Source organism: Anopheles funestus, chromosome 2RL (assembly GCF_943734845.2).
Source record: "Anopheles funestus chromosome 2RL, idAnoFuneDA-416_04, whole genome shotgun sequence".
Taxonomy (NCBI): Eukaryota; Metazoa; Arthropoda; class Insecta; order Diptera; family Culicidae; genus Anopheles; species Anopheles funestus.
In genome coordinates, this window is record NC_064598.1 from 42,561,225 (window position 1) to 42,575,494 (window position 14,270).

Consider the following 14,270-nt stretch of genomic DNA (forward strand, 5'->3'; position numbering starts at 1 on the left):
ACACGCAATTGACAGTATCGGAACTTGTGATTTGATAATGGGCTCGCATAAACGAAACGTACCTTATACAGCACACTGCTGCGAATGAGTCGGTTTATCTTGAAAAAAGCGATAAGATGGTTTTAAGTATCGCTGACATGTATGCCTTATATTTTCTTCCTTTTTCTCTCCTTTACATGCTGATGCTTTGGTCGAACACTAAGTATGTAACATGAGCGTGTAGGGGTTTAATACGTTCAGTTCTTTTCTGTTTGCTTTCTTAGAATTCACGCATGTTCGTCGTTTATAGGAAAGAAAATCGTTTTTTTGGTTTGTTTCCGCCAAATTACAAATCTGCACTGCACGGTATATAAAGAAATACACAGCCCCCGAGACTTGCCAAAGAAAGACCACCCATACTTATTGCTCGACTACAGTGATCACTATTACATGGCGATTGCCCGGCGTCATGTTACACTCAGCAGCACATGCAGATCTGCTGCGACACGATCGAACCAACCGCACCATTTATGAAACACTCAATAACGATAATGAAAATATCTTGGATACTTTGTCAATATTAATCATATTCCTACGTTTTAGATGGCTTACCCGTGCAACGGAGATCGGCAATCGGAATTGTCCCCACCACAAACTCTATGTAAAATATCGTTAAATTAACAGTTTAGCAGACACTTTTCCTGCACACCACTTTACAAACGGCCGTGCTCGTTTTAACCTTTTTCGGTACAGCTTCCCTTTGGCCGGTTGCGCTAAACGTGGAGGCGCAACGATCGTAGTGCATTAAAATTGACTCGTTTCACGTTGACTTGACTGACTTGCCGATATGGACCGATCGCGATCATAGCTGCCCGAGCACTCCCTGTAACTGTCGCTTCGTAGCAACACACAGGTATGACCACAAATCGGTCAAAGTCGCATATATACGTCGCACCGTTTTGCAGCAAACACACGCAGTACGCAGTGGTGAACGGTAAGGCATCGAAGTAGATTAAAGATCTGCCTATATTTTCCCGCATTCGCCATCGAAACCGTCTCAATCATCTCCCTGGTTGTGCGGGATGCCCTACACTGTGCCATAAATTCTTCACTGTATCAGTACCGCACACCTTCCGTAATGCCCGCAAATCTGGCCGATCTGTCAAGGGTGTTTTTCTGTTTTCCCGAACCCACAACGGACAGCCTTCTGCTCGAGTTAATCAGCATACTTCAACGATCTACACTCAAACACACACACACTCAACATGTATGTGCATGCGAGAATCTGGTCGCGATCTTTCCCGACCATGCTGAGACCTCAACTGTCCATCCACACAACGATCGGGGGCTTATGCTGATGTGTAGAGTCGGATCAGTTGCCGTGCGGGTGCAGGAATTCAATTCAAATTTTTCATTTGCCCTTTTTCGGTGGCACTATTGCTTGATTTTGGATTGGAATTCGATTGAATTCAAATTAGATACTTGTACTTACGACACGTTAGCAAGGACTCTCCGCGGCTACGGCGGTTTCGACCGGGAGCAGCTCCTGTGTGGCGTTGCGATGAATATGGAGCTTGATTGATGCTGATGGTTGAGTTTCGTCATGTTAGCTGTTTTGCTTTACTGTTTCTGCATATTTCTTTTGCTTTATTCGGAAAAACTTGCGGACACCTCCTACCGAAAAGGTTAACTAACACCACAACGGGTCAATTTAAACTGAAGCGCAGAATTTTCTTCCGGCAGGTGGAGATTTATGTTGCATTTTCATGCACAAATGCGAATCTAACCAGGATCGTATAGTACTGTGTTTTGCGAAAAACTGCCCCACAACAGAAATAATGCTAACAAATTTAAGTTGAACAACAACCATGTTCTTAAGATTCAAATCAGCTTGATGATTGATTATTTATAACCACAAAACAAAACAAACGGATGAGGCCAGTTGCATATACCCATCACAACATCTTTTTATTTTTTTTTTGCACAAACATGCACAAATGAAAGCAACGTCACGCGTAACATTTTTTCTGCAGCACAAAAACAGTAATCAGTTTTGCTCCATCGGCGGTCAGTTCATCGTCATCGACACTCATAATCATCATCGTCATCATCAGTTCTGTTCTTCCCGCTGCTTTTTTCCCAACAACTACTCATACCGTCCCGTGCCATCGGGAGAATGGATAATCGGTGCTTTGGCGATCGCTCTTATTAATTTCTCAAGACACACTCTTTGCCGGGACCGTGCTGACCAGTTCGGTGGGCCGTAAAATTAAAACGAACCAAGCAAACGAAACGCTTGCATGACTTGACGCTGCAAATCGACAACGGAATACGAATGAAAGCAAAACTCGCCACAGACGGGTGGAGTTTCTTTTGCGATTACTTTAGAATGTTTTGCCATTGTGCCCGATGGGAGACCCGATCGGTTGGCAAGCAACGCAATCCCTCCGGGTGTAGCTGGAGCTGCTGGCAAAGGGAAACGTTGATCGACTGGCTAGCTAATTTATCCGGAGTGCTCGTTTTTCTTCGCTCTCTAACCTCGCAACTCATCAAACGATGGTCGGCGGTTCTCATCACGAATGGCATTAGCAAACAACAGAAGCACAACGACAGAGTCCACAGGGTAGGAAGTGCCTTTTTTGCGGTGGTAGGATACAAGCACCTACATCCAAGTGCTTGGGGCCAACTGCAGTTGCACACCCCGAGGGGTGGTTCGGATAAGACAAAAGCCGTTTTTACCAAAGATCACCCGCAAAAGGGACGGATAACAGATTGAGCACATTTTGTGCAACTATATTTTATGCTTCAATTCGTCTTTTTTTTTCGTCGCTATACCACCCGTTGAAGTCTTTCTTGTGAAGCGGATGATGGTGCCGGTTGTTTGATATCTACAACCACCCTGTTTAGCTAGTGTTTTGTGCTGGTCGCTTTTTGTTCAGCTCTTATTTGCTCCTCACGGATACTGCTGTTTTTCTGCTGACAAAAGTTGCATGATTTATGCGCGATCGACTAAATAGCGGAAAGGTCTAAATTGAGCTTGCCCATTTAACGGAACAATAAGCTCGCCAGAAGAAAATGCACCGTGAGGCGTAATTAGAAAGATAAAAACACAACAGTTTTCTTGCCGTCTTTACCTTCTTTTTTCACTGTAGATACTTGCCATCTATCGAAGCGATACTATCATCCCAACGGGGCCCGGCTAATCCATTCAGGGGACATAATTTTATTCTTGGCCCCCCAAACGAAAGAGCTCATAGCTCAGCACAAAATTACAAACGATAAACGGCTAGCTAAATGCTTCCCAACATTATACACGGGTTGCTTCAAACCACCCCTCAAGACAAAAACCAGCTCGACCGATGATCAGTATCAGCATCAACCAAGCGTCGCCCTACGATCTAGCGTCGAATGTAGATCAATTGATTGTGTTGGACCCGCTTCGGGGAGATTGTTTTTTTGTGTGTGTGGAAATTTTCTATTATACGACCATCGCGTCGACATCTCAATTTCCTTCGCGTGCTGGTGCTGGCATAACAAAGCAACGCAAACAAAATAGCACAACAGCAAAAACAAACTTCCACTGCACCGCAATCAACCTAGCTGCAGCTTTGCGAAGTTAATTAAATCCCTTCTTATTGCGCAGGCTATGGTGCGGTGTGTGGTGCCCGTCTTCCAACCCGGCATTGGCAACAAGACAAAAAAAAGCACATCCCATTTGCCTACCCCGTATGGTCGCTTGGCTTGGCATGCTTGATCGAAGATAGATCTCTAAATTTACCGCAAACCATACCACCGTTACGGAACGAGCCCGTGTGTCCATATAAGCTTAAGCAAGATATTTCTATTAAGTATATCCTTTACACCGGCCTGGAAGGAAACTGGAAGCAAATTTATTGCCGGGAACCTTCCGCAACACGCGCGATACAACGATTTTGATAAGCATTTGTCACATCATTACAGCATCAGCAATAACCCGGGAGGAAATACATTCTTTCAGTGTTCGTTTTCCTGCCTTAAAAAAAACTAACCATACCTTCTGCTTCTTCGTTTGCCCTCCGGCTATGGGTATGCTTCCGCTTTTGCTGACTAATGAGAGTGGCATCTTTTTTGAGTGCTTTACGTTGTGTTTGATCGTGTTGAATGGTTTACGAATATGCCATCTTCACTTACAAACACCTGCTGTGCGATGAGGGATGCAATCATCCTTCATCATTCAATCGTCATCAAATCGATAATGAGCGTGGACTGAACATTCATCAATTCATCGGGACTCGATTGTTCGGGAAAAGTTCACACAGAAGTCACACAAATTACACTGTCAGCGCATTACAATTCAATTCGTTCCTAATTTGGGCAATATCTCATGTAGTTCGCCTTTTTTTGCAAACCCGCGACACTCGAACCAGGCGAAGACAATAAAGACAATCGCAAATGGATTTTAATAAGTGTTTTATTTGGCTCCAGCATCGCGGATGTTCCGTGCACCGAACACAACGGGAACGTGCGCGGATCCGCAAAATGAAGATGCTCCAAGGCGTGCATCTCAAGCCGCGCTCGGGTGTTTATTTTGGAGCGAATCGGTTTTATTACCCTTCGCATTTGCAACTGTGCAATCTCATTACCATATAATGGGGCCGTAGCAGCACTCGACGCTAACTACCCGGCCCCGAAATGGTTTCGCTTTCGGTGAGAAAATCGGTTCCTTTGGTAATACATATTTATATACTTCCTCTCCGTAGTTCTCGTTTCGGTACTTTCCAGTGCTACGGCAGCCACTACATCAACCGGGCCGGCACCAGGAATTCGACTTGCATTTTCCCCTTATCCTGTCCATCCAATCACCTGTGCGAAGAGAACAAAAATCGAAAGGGAATCGGTGTGTCTGGGCGTTTTTTTTCATTCGATTAATTCCCCCCAAAATAAAAAGAATTAACAAGCAGGCTTCCTTCAGTTCTTGACAGTGTTGGTATGTGCCATTGATTTGGACTCGCGATTCCACAAACAGAGAACAAGAGATAAAGAGAGAGAATATACTTCACATGTGCATTCACGCTATCAAATGTACGGATGGAGCATCAGATCGGGTTAGACGACGACGGTAGGACGGTGAAAAATAAATCGACAAAAAGCCAAAAATTCTCATGCAGATAAAACTGGCGAATATCGCGAAACACTGAAGGAACAGATTGCAAAAAGCGGACGAACGATGGACGCGAAAATATCGCGTCGAGTTGTGCCCGTGTGCTTGGAAGCATACCTTGGAAGGAAAGAGTCGTAGCGTAAAGAGTGATAGAAAGGAAGCATAAGGAGAAAACGTTTTTTTTTTGCGTAAAGACCGATGACGCACACCGCCATTCTGGATAGGAGAACGAAGCGAAACATTTCGTCTCATTAAAATTCCTCACAACTGAAATTTATCTCCGGACGCGATTCCGAAATCATCCTAAATCGCTTTTCCACGCTTACAAACACAAAGAAACAGGTCAGCTCACATGTAAAGCACACGGAGCTTTTGGAGACACTTTCACGTCTGACTCCAACAAACAATTGGCTCGAAGGTGTTTGACAGGCTTTCGATCACTCACAACCTTCGCTTAAAGGTTATTAGACCCAATTCTATTATTTCCTTAGTTGACAGTGAAAAAACTTTTTCATATCCCTAATTTCCACATAAATCAAATATGAATTTTTAACAATTTATTTCTTATTTGTTTAACATTTTATGCAATAGGCTCATTTTGTTACTAAATTTCATAAATCACTTTTCTAAAAATCCATGTATTACAAATTTGGTGTATCCTGAGAATTCAATTCGCTTGGGAAAAATTGAAATCGTTTGACTACTATACTATTTTCTAATTAAAATAAAGTACTAAACGAAACGAACAACGGGGAGGGAAAACGATCTAGTAAAAGATGTAATTTACTTCCCATTTAAATCTTTACCCAATCGGAACGATGTGAATAAAATACGAACGATCATACCGTGCCGATGCAGCGGCGTTTGACCGTTGGCCGTGCACGAAACTCTCGTTGCACGGAAACTGTCGTCGTGGTGTCGTCCCTATCCTGGTAGTACCCGGTGAAAACGGAAGAATCCTCCAGTTTGCTAACCGTTGCCAGCCGCAACAACGGCAACGAAGCGAGTGGATTATTAGATCTATCAATGTTATTATCCAATATCTTTGCTGTTCTGTGGCCGCGTGATTTCCGCCGCTTTCTTTCTACTAACTTTTCAACCCACCCCCTCCAGCTCCAGTAAACGATCATTTCCTCGATGATGACCAAACCCGTCCGGCCAGGCTCACACTGGGCCTGATCCACGGTGAAAAGCATCCCCAGGTTTCCAAACCCATAAGCCCGTGATAAACAGGAATGGGAGAGTAAATGTTATTACCATTTCATTGTATCGTCCATTATTTATGATTTTATAAATGGAACAAAAAGCAATTGAAAATGGCAGACGGGAGCGGGACGGAAGACGGTAAGCGATTTCGCGATCTTGCAACGCAAACCCGGCACCGGTCACTGCTGCTGCTGCTGCTCGATGATCTTCTGCCGGTTGCTCGCTCGAAGACATGGCAGCAGCAGCAGCAGCAAGATCGGCGGCAATATGCACCACGGCGTGGATAAATCATCCGATCGATGCGCAATGCGCACAGCGGAAACGAAATCGATATTTTATAAATGTATGAAATAACCTTCGCCCGAGAACGGACCGTTTCTTCCCGCTTCCAGACCGGGAACGTCGTCTCCATGCACGATTTTCTTCGTCCCGCGCTGGTCGCGCAATCGAAGCCAAATGGAATGAAGTGGACACAAGATAAAAAAAAGCAGGGCACAGATTTACACTCTCCAGTTGACCGGAAAGGCACGAGTTTTGGGGCGGGATGGTTTTTGGGAAGGTTAGTGTGAAGTGTTTTTTTGTTTTCTTCGTTTTTTTGTTCGAGTTCGTACTTAGTGGCGCACAACAAAACCGATTCACGGCACAAAATGTATCCTGCGAAACATGCTGGAACATGAGACAACTACACGTAAAATGGCACAGTTGCATCAACAAAACAGTCCCGAAACGAAGGTTATCAGATCGCTTGCGTTATCGATTACACTGATATGAGTGCGTTGTGTTAACCAGGAGATACGTGAAAGGACGATCCGGTTGGCGATTGGTGTAAATGTTACACAGCGTTCTGCAACAGATAGGATACAGGGAACATACTGAACTGAAAAGCGCAAAACGAATCACTTTGTGGATTTAAAATCTGATCCAATTGCACAGTTTAGTGACCGTTCATACATTCGATGGATGTTGTTGTTATTAAACAATTTACGAAATTTTTAGTAAAATGATTTACCAATAAGTAAATTTAAAAAAATGTTCAGCAAAACTTTAATAACCAAATGCTTCATTAAAACTGATTTTTAAAAGTTTGGAATCAAAAGATACAAAATAAATGATAACATCTCCCAAATAACAACCACAAATCGATTGTTTTCCAGTACAAATTGCCACGATGATATATTTATATTCATATTTATTTGTTGTGATTTAATATGTAAGTAGTCGCTGAGATATACTATTAATCTCAAGGCCGGAAAGGTTCTTTAATTACTTTAGAATTAAAATTAATTTTAATGTCGAATTAAAGTGCAATTATCGTTTAATTTTGAAAGTTGCAAATAGCTTGAACTTCAACATTAAAGTGGAACAAATTTATTGGAATATTTTTTTAAATTAAACTTAATAATTAAATTTAATCGATTTATTGAGCTGTCAAATTACAACTTCTACGAATCAAAATTGCTGACTTTCTAACACCACCTGCAAAGTTTACGCGCTCCTATCCTATCAATTGTGGAACCGTGTATCTCGCTGCCCTTTTTGCTAACAGGCACCATACCTTTAAATACCGCACAATGTTGGAAGCTTTGCCAGTTACACAAAACAACACACTGACACGGCAAATGCGGACAAATATGTAACAGGAAACTACTGGTACTGGATCGGTACCGCCACCACGATGCACGTACTGGCCCGGCAATCGGGATTCGGGAACGTGATCGATCAGTTCGATCGTTCGAAGCATAATTGTTTGTTACCAGTCCAGCATAGAAAACTCGCTCCCTTCCCGCACACTGCCCGATGTTGGTTGATAGTAATTTTTTTCTTATTACTACTCCGCACACACACACACTCTGGATGCAGGTGGTTTGCGTCGCCAGTGTGAGCGCCGTCTGGTCGCGCCAGCTGGCGTGCAATGGCAAACCGCGGAGGCATAATTTTATCACATCGCACGGTGCAATGTTTAATTGCATTTTCTCGCATCGGACGATCGGACAGGGAGAAGGGCAAAATGTGCGCAACCCGCAACCATCCAGAAGATATATATGTGTGTATAAATTAAAGATGAATCTGTACAGGTTGCATTGTGGATGTATGTGGATTTCTTTTCCTGTTTTATCGCGTACCACTACCTGAGAGATACGGCAGCTACAGGCGGTATCTCGCTATCATACTGTCGATATCGCATTACACCACGGATGTGTGATGGCATTCGAAGCTTTATGAGGTGAGTGGAAATGATAATGTGTACCCTTATCCTTACCACCGTCGGCGTTTGCGTGAAACTCCCGAATGTCGAATGTTTCGCATTGCCCAGTAAATGGGTCCGAAGGGAATCGTTTGATTGGAAAACAAGCAGACTTATCTCTCTTTTTTCTTCTTCTATTTTACGTGCGTATTGAGCAAAAGTAAGCAAAACCGTACGCTAAGCTTTCTTCCACACCAATAAATTTCACCGTCCCAATAGATACACCACAGACGTACGGATCGCAACACGTTGTGCAATTGTCCAGTGCAATCGGAGTGGCGATAATTGAACTTGTATCGGGTAAAAGTGCAACCAGTGTGGAAATCTTTCACAATCTTGAAAATTCACAACCGCTCGAGATTACGATGCAATTTCCACCGCCGCATTCGCATTGCTGGTCCGATTTTAATTGGAAAGCTTTTGACGGTTATGATTAAGTTACCGATTGCCCAAAGTGACAGCTGTCAATCAGCGGCCGAGTTTGTTCTTCTAAACATCGGGCAACGCACTGACATGAGAAGTAGAAAAAAAGTATCCCCACATCTAAACATCAAACGTACCCACGCTGCGGCTAGGACACCAACGCGGCCCTGCTCCGTTTGGTGGGCGTTGCACTCGGTTTGCCGTAATAAAGTAAAGAGTTGAAAAAAAAACGCACAGAGCAAATTAAAGCACTCCCTACCATTCGGGGCCGGGTTCGCACGGATCGCTAGCTTCACATGGGGAAGCGGGCAATTATAGGGTTTTCAAAATCAATATCTCACACGTCAATCACGTCAACCAGATTGTACGGTTCACTCTAGGGACTAAACTCACACGCGCGTTACTCACACGGCCATTCCGAACGAGCGGTTATGTTTCGGGATTCACTTATTCCAAGGAATGATGGTTATCAAAAAAAAAATAAACCAACCGTCGCTGAGATTCATTCAAATGTTTGCCACAATTCGCCGTACGCTTGTGGAGATGGATTTTTAATTAAATCGAAACACACGTCCACCAAAAACCCGAACTGCACCGAAGAGCGCCTGGCTGTGGGCTAGGGTGAAAGGCGCAGCGACGCAACGGGGGTGCAGAAATGCCTGTACACAATGGGACTCCCGTCCGATCGGTTCTGTCTGATTTGTACTCGTTTGCGCTTTGCGTGTTCCATATTGATTCACAATTCAGCTCACCGAAACCGATGCGAAGCGGATGCTGGTTGTTGCGGTAGCTGCTGCAGCCTCCTGCCGATAGAGAGCAAGCGGCAAGCTTTGAAGGGCTTGCAGATACCAACCCAGGCGCGCGGGTGCAACCAAACCTGAGAGGCTGAGATCGTTTCATCAAAGACAGACGACTACCGACGAAGACGACGTCGTCGTCGTCGTCGTCGGCTGATTGACTGACATGCGAACGGGAATGCTCAAGAAGCACAATGCCCCAAAGAACCGAGCACAGGTGCTGCACGCAAGGGACGGTGTTGCAAATCATCGAACACGATGGTTTCAGTTGAACATGAACCACAAAGTGAAAGATACAAAGGGAAACCCAATCGTATGTACACACAAACACAGTCATTGGGAAGGCCTTGAGTGTGAGAAAGGTCCTGCCAATGTTAGCATAAGCAACAGAAAGTGTACCAAAACGACCCAAACGCTCCATTCTGTGAAGAGTGCATTCAAACACACATTTCCTCGCCACCCACACCCGGCCACATATCCTTGCGGGCCACTGCTTCCTTTTAAGCCGCGCAAATGCTGGACACACTGTTCTCATTCCATCGCCATACCATTCGAATTCGAGAATCGAACAGTGTACTCAATCGCTCAATGTGCCCAATAGCCCAGCCGGTGAAGTGGAGTAGTATGTGTATGTGCGTGTGTGTACAGAAACGAACTTCTGGGAGTAAAATTTTGGAGGAAACCGAATAAATTAACTCGATTCACTTAATTGGCTTCAATTTAATGCTTTCAACCGGTAGGCGGACGGTGGCGACGCGATCTTTAACGCGATCGCGCACCGTGGCAGTGGCGAAGGACGACAACGAGAACGAAATGACAAACAACAAAACGTTACAAGAAGTCTTAGCTTTCCGTCGCCGAACTCATCCGCCTCGGTTGGTACGGGTTGTACGAGTCAAACACAACACCAATACTAATCAATTTGAAAATATTTCCCTCACAGCACTGTTCGGTGCGATCCTTTACTTTTACTTCCTCTGCTCGTTTTCGACTTTGGTTCGACTTCCAATCGATCCGAAATGGGAAAAGTGACCAAAATGCCAACATCAACCACACCACACTTTTACTTCTTTGCGGCGGTGGAATTTTCGAAAGAAAAATCACATGAAACTGATTACGTTCGCTCCTAATGATGGTCATTTTAATTATCCTTTTCTCACCTTTATTCCTAAATATTGGACAGTTCGATACAAACGGCTAGTGGCATTGAAATATATATCGTATTTGTAATACGTTAACCGTGAATAATGATCATTAATATTTTATTTTGTAAAAACCAAACGTTGGCACATGCAGACCAAATATTTGATAAACAAAATTAAATATAACAACTTATGTTTATAAAGCAAATGCGTCCAAAATGAATAGAAAATATTTACTGTAAGCTCAATGTAATTAAAAGTTCACAAATATACTACAAAAATATACCATCAAATTGCTAAAATTAAAAGTAAGCTCAGGGGTGCAATAAACAAAAGAAACCTCAATCCGCTCTCTGAATCCACATTGACCATGAAGATGTTACAATAATATCATGATCTACTCCCTCCAGAAAGGACTACATAACCAATGCCTTACGAAGCCGCACTAAACCGTGTTATTATATTTTATGGCATGTTTTGAACTGCCTCAGAGTTCGGAATTTTTTTTTTTTGTGGAATTGTTTCCCGATCTGCCATTCCCAATCATTGCTCTGTTTTGCAACAAGTACACATGCTCGATCGTTGTTTTCGGTTTTCTTACATTCAATTGTTCTATGCCTTCATGCCTGTGGTGTGGTTTTTCCATTCGGGATTCCGTAAGAAAAAAAAACAGTTCCAGCACAAAATAAAAGCACGTGGAAAAACAATACATCTGGCGTATCAATGGCCACAATGATTCGGTGTTCCGTGCAACCGGGCATCGGCACGGTTTGGCCGTTTGCAATTGGAAGAATTTTTGCAGTTGCATTTTCTTTCGCGTTTGTTTGCTCGTTTGTCGCTTTTGTGTAGCGGATCTTTTTTGTAATGCTGCCGCCACATCTCAACCCAATATAAGAATGGTTTGAACGAAAGACAAGCACACACACATGTCATCCCCAAACTCGTGAGGAAGAAAATTTTTACTACACTTTTCCTTGGCGCAGTATGGTTCAAGACGATTAACAGAAATTTATTTTCCCATCATACACCGTGGAAAGCCTGTCTGGCGGGGAATAAAAACAAAACCCAAAAAACGCGGTCAAATGTGACCATTCGGGATTGAGCAAACGGTACGAAAGAATGGCAATAACAACCGCAAGAAGAAGAAAAGTGGTTGACGCAAGGATAATGCAACAACGGGAAACATCATTCCCGTTCTGCAGAATGGTTCTTTCCTGCTGACGGCTTTCTTTACATGCTCGCTACTAACCTTCTCCAGTGGAACTTCCACCCGATCCCGGCCCGGTGACGGTTTTTTGATGATTCGCCCACTTGCATGCGATCGTGCACGGTGGCTGCTGCCCTATCAGCAAACAGCTCCAAACGTCGAGGGCAACCGTCACGAAGAACACGTCGTCATACCGGGCGCGACGTGGGCTACCTTTGAACCCGCACGGACAAGCTGCAACTGCACGCGCATCACGTTCCACCCTTCATTGCCACCGCTTTTTTCCCCTCTCCACCCTCCTGTTCGGATACCGGAATGTATCATCCCGTAACTCCATCCTCCCATTTGCAAAGCGACAACTCTGACGATGCGATCCTGCCGAACTCGATAAAGCTGAGTTTCGGGCGGACAAAGAAAGCGCTAGTGCTGCAAGTGTTTTGTTCTGCCCCGGGTGCAACCCCGGGGGCCAATCGACGACAGCACGGCATCGTGCATATTCATGAGCTAGCACGCGAAGGTGTTTAGAAGTAGCGCCGAAAGAAATTTGCATTTCGCCGGGTGCGCGCGCATGTTAGCTTTATATCCTTCGCACGCTAGATCACTGACACTTTCCACCGGTAAGGCTTCGGTAGGGGGAACCATTTGGGTTGCGACTTATGCCACTGCCCTTAAATGGAACCTGCCTGATTCGCGAGACATCCTCCTCACGTTAGTTCCTGACGCATTCGTTGTGTGCAGTCGCATTGAAGTCTTCTATCTTCTGATGAGATTGGGTTAGCAAATTCTGTAGCCTCTTCTTGTAGCTAATACATACGCAGAAAAAAAAATGAACCAAACGCTTACCTACACATCGAAACAGTGCAAATAAAGGGAATGCATCTGGTGCGAAACCGAGCCCGAAGTAAATCAGACAACCAATTATTCTCTTCCGTCTTCGGGCGGCTGGCTATTCTCACGATCCCGCGTAAGGATCATTAAGTATTCATGATATCACCCAGAACCTCAATGAGAGGATGTATTACACACACATACAAACACACACGCATACACACAGCTAATCAACTCTTGTCGTGCCATATGCCGCTGGTTCGACCAGAAGCAATGGTTTGCAGCAATTTGCCGTCGGCTTCTTCGACATCGCGTGAGCTCCGCCTCGCAGAAAACAAGTGGCGATGATCTCCTTCCAGCAGATCGCCCAGCCGCCGGACGCAAACTACGGGCAATGGTCCGGAAATGTTCGTCGCCCGGGAGGGGAGGATCCTTTAGCCTTGGACGATCACCAAGAACGAAGCACGCAGCACCGTTCCTTATGCGTGCCTGATCTTGCTGCCTGTCACGAGCGCACGATCCGCAAGGGTATTGGGAAGGATCATACACACAGACGAACGATTACGTTACGGTAATTAATACGTACCGGATCAGGATGAAGATGATGGTTGGTTGGCTTTGCTCACATACTGCTGTTCGTCCGTCTCGACCTGATCCAAAAAAAAGGGAGCCACACTGGAAGAAAGCGTTCCTTTCAATCACGGCGCGTGTTATTACGAACTACCGCGTTTGGAGTGAAGGAAGCAGCGTACTCGATGCGAAGTGTTTATAAGTTTGTACATGCTTGTTTCTTAGCTCATTACAACAAACACTGCTGAAGTGTAGTTGCACGGTGCCATGAAATACTGACCGTTTGCATGCAACCACTCGACGCGAAATGTGTGTCGAGAAACTGTGGCATGTGTGTTCTCCCTAACTTCCCAGACACACTAGTGTCCAATGGCCGTCATACCGATATTGCTTTCTACGGATGTCGTTCTGCTTCACGCAAAAGTCTTCGCTTTTGTCCGCAAACAAACGAGGCGAAAGTCGTGAATCGCTTGTAATTGCACGGTAAATACGGTTAATTTTGTGCAGAATATATCCACACGAAGGAAGTTCGTTGGAAAGGATGCTGCTGCTTAGCCACCACTTCGCAATCACACCAACAGCTTTGCTTCAGAGCAGCAGCATCAGTGCGCCGATAGCGGTTTGATATGGTGACTACATCGTTCGCGCACGAGGAAGCCACTCTGGGAGCCACGCAAAAGAGCAATCATTTTTCAAATAAATATCATTCCATTCCGTTGGAAGCGGGCAAAAC

The 14,270-nt window shown here is 44.6% G+C and overlaps 1 protein-coding gene across 1 annotated transcript in view; it reads left to right on the top strand.

Annotated features, from left to right (window-relative positions):
- The window catches only part of LOC125761255 (protein serrate), a 104,642-nt gene that overhangs the window by 24,831 nt on the left and 65,541 nt on the right, over positions 1–14,270 (top strand). The window lies entirely within an intron of this gene.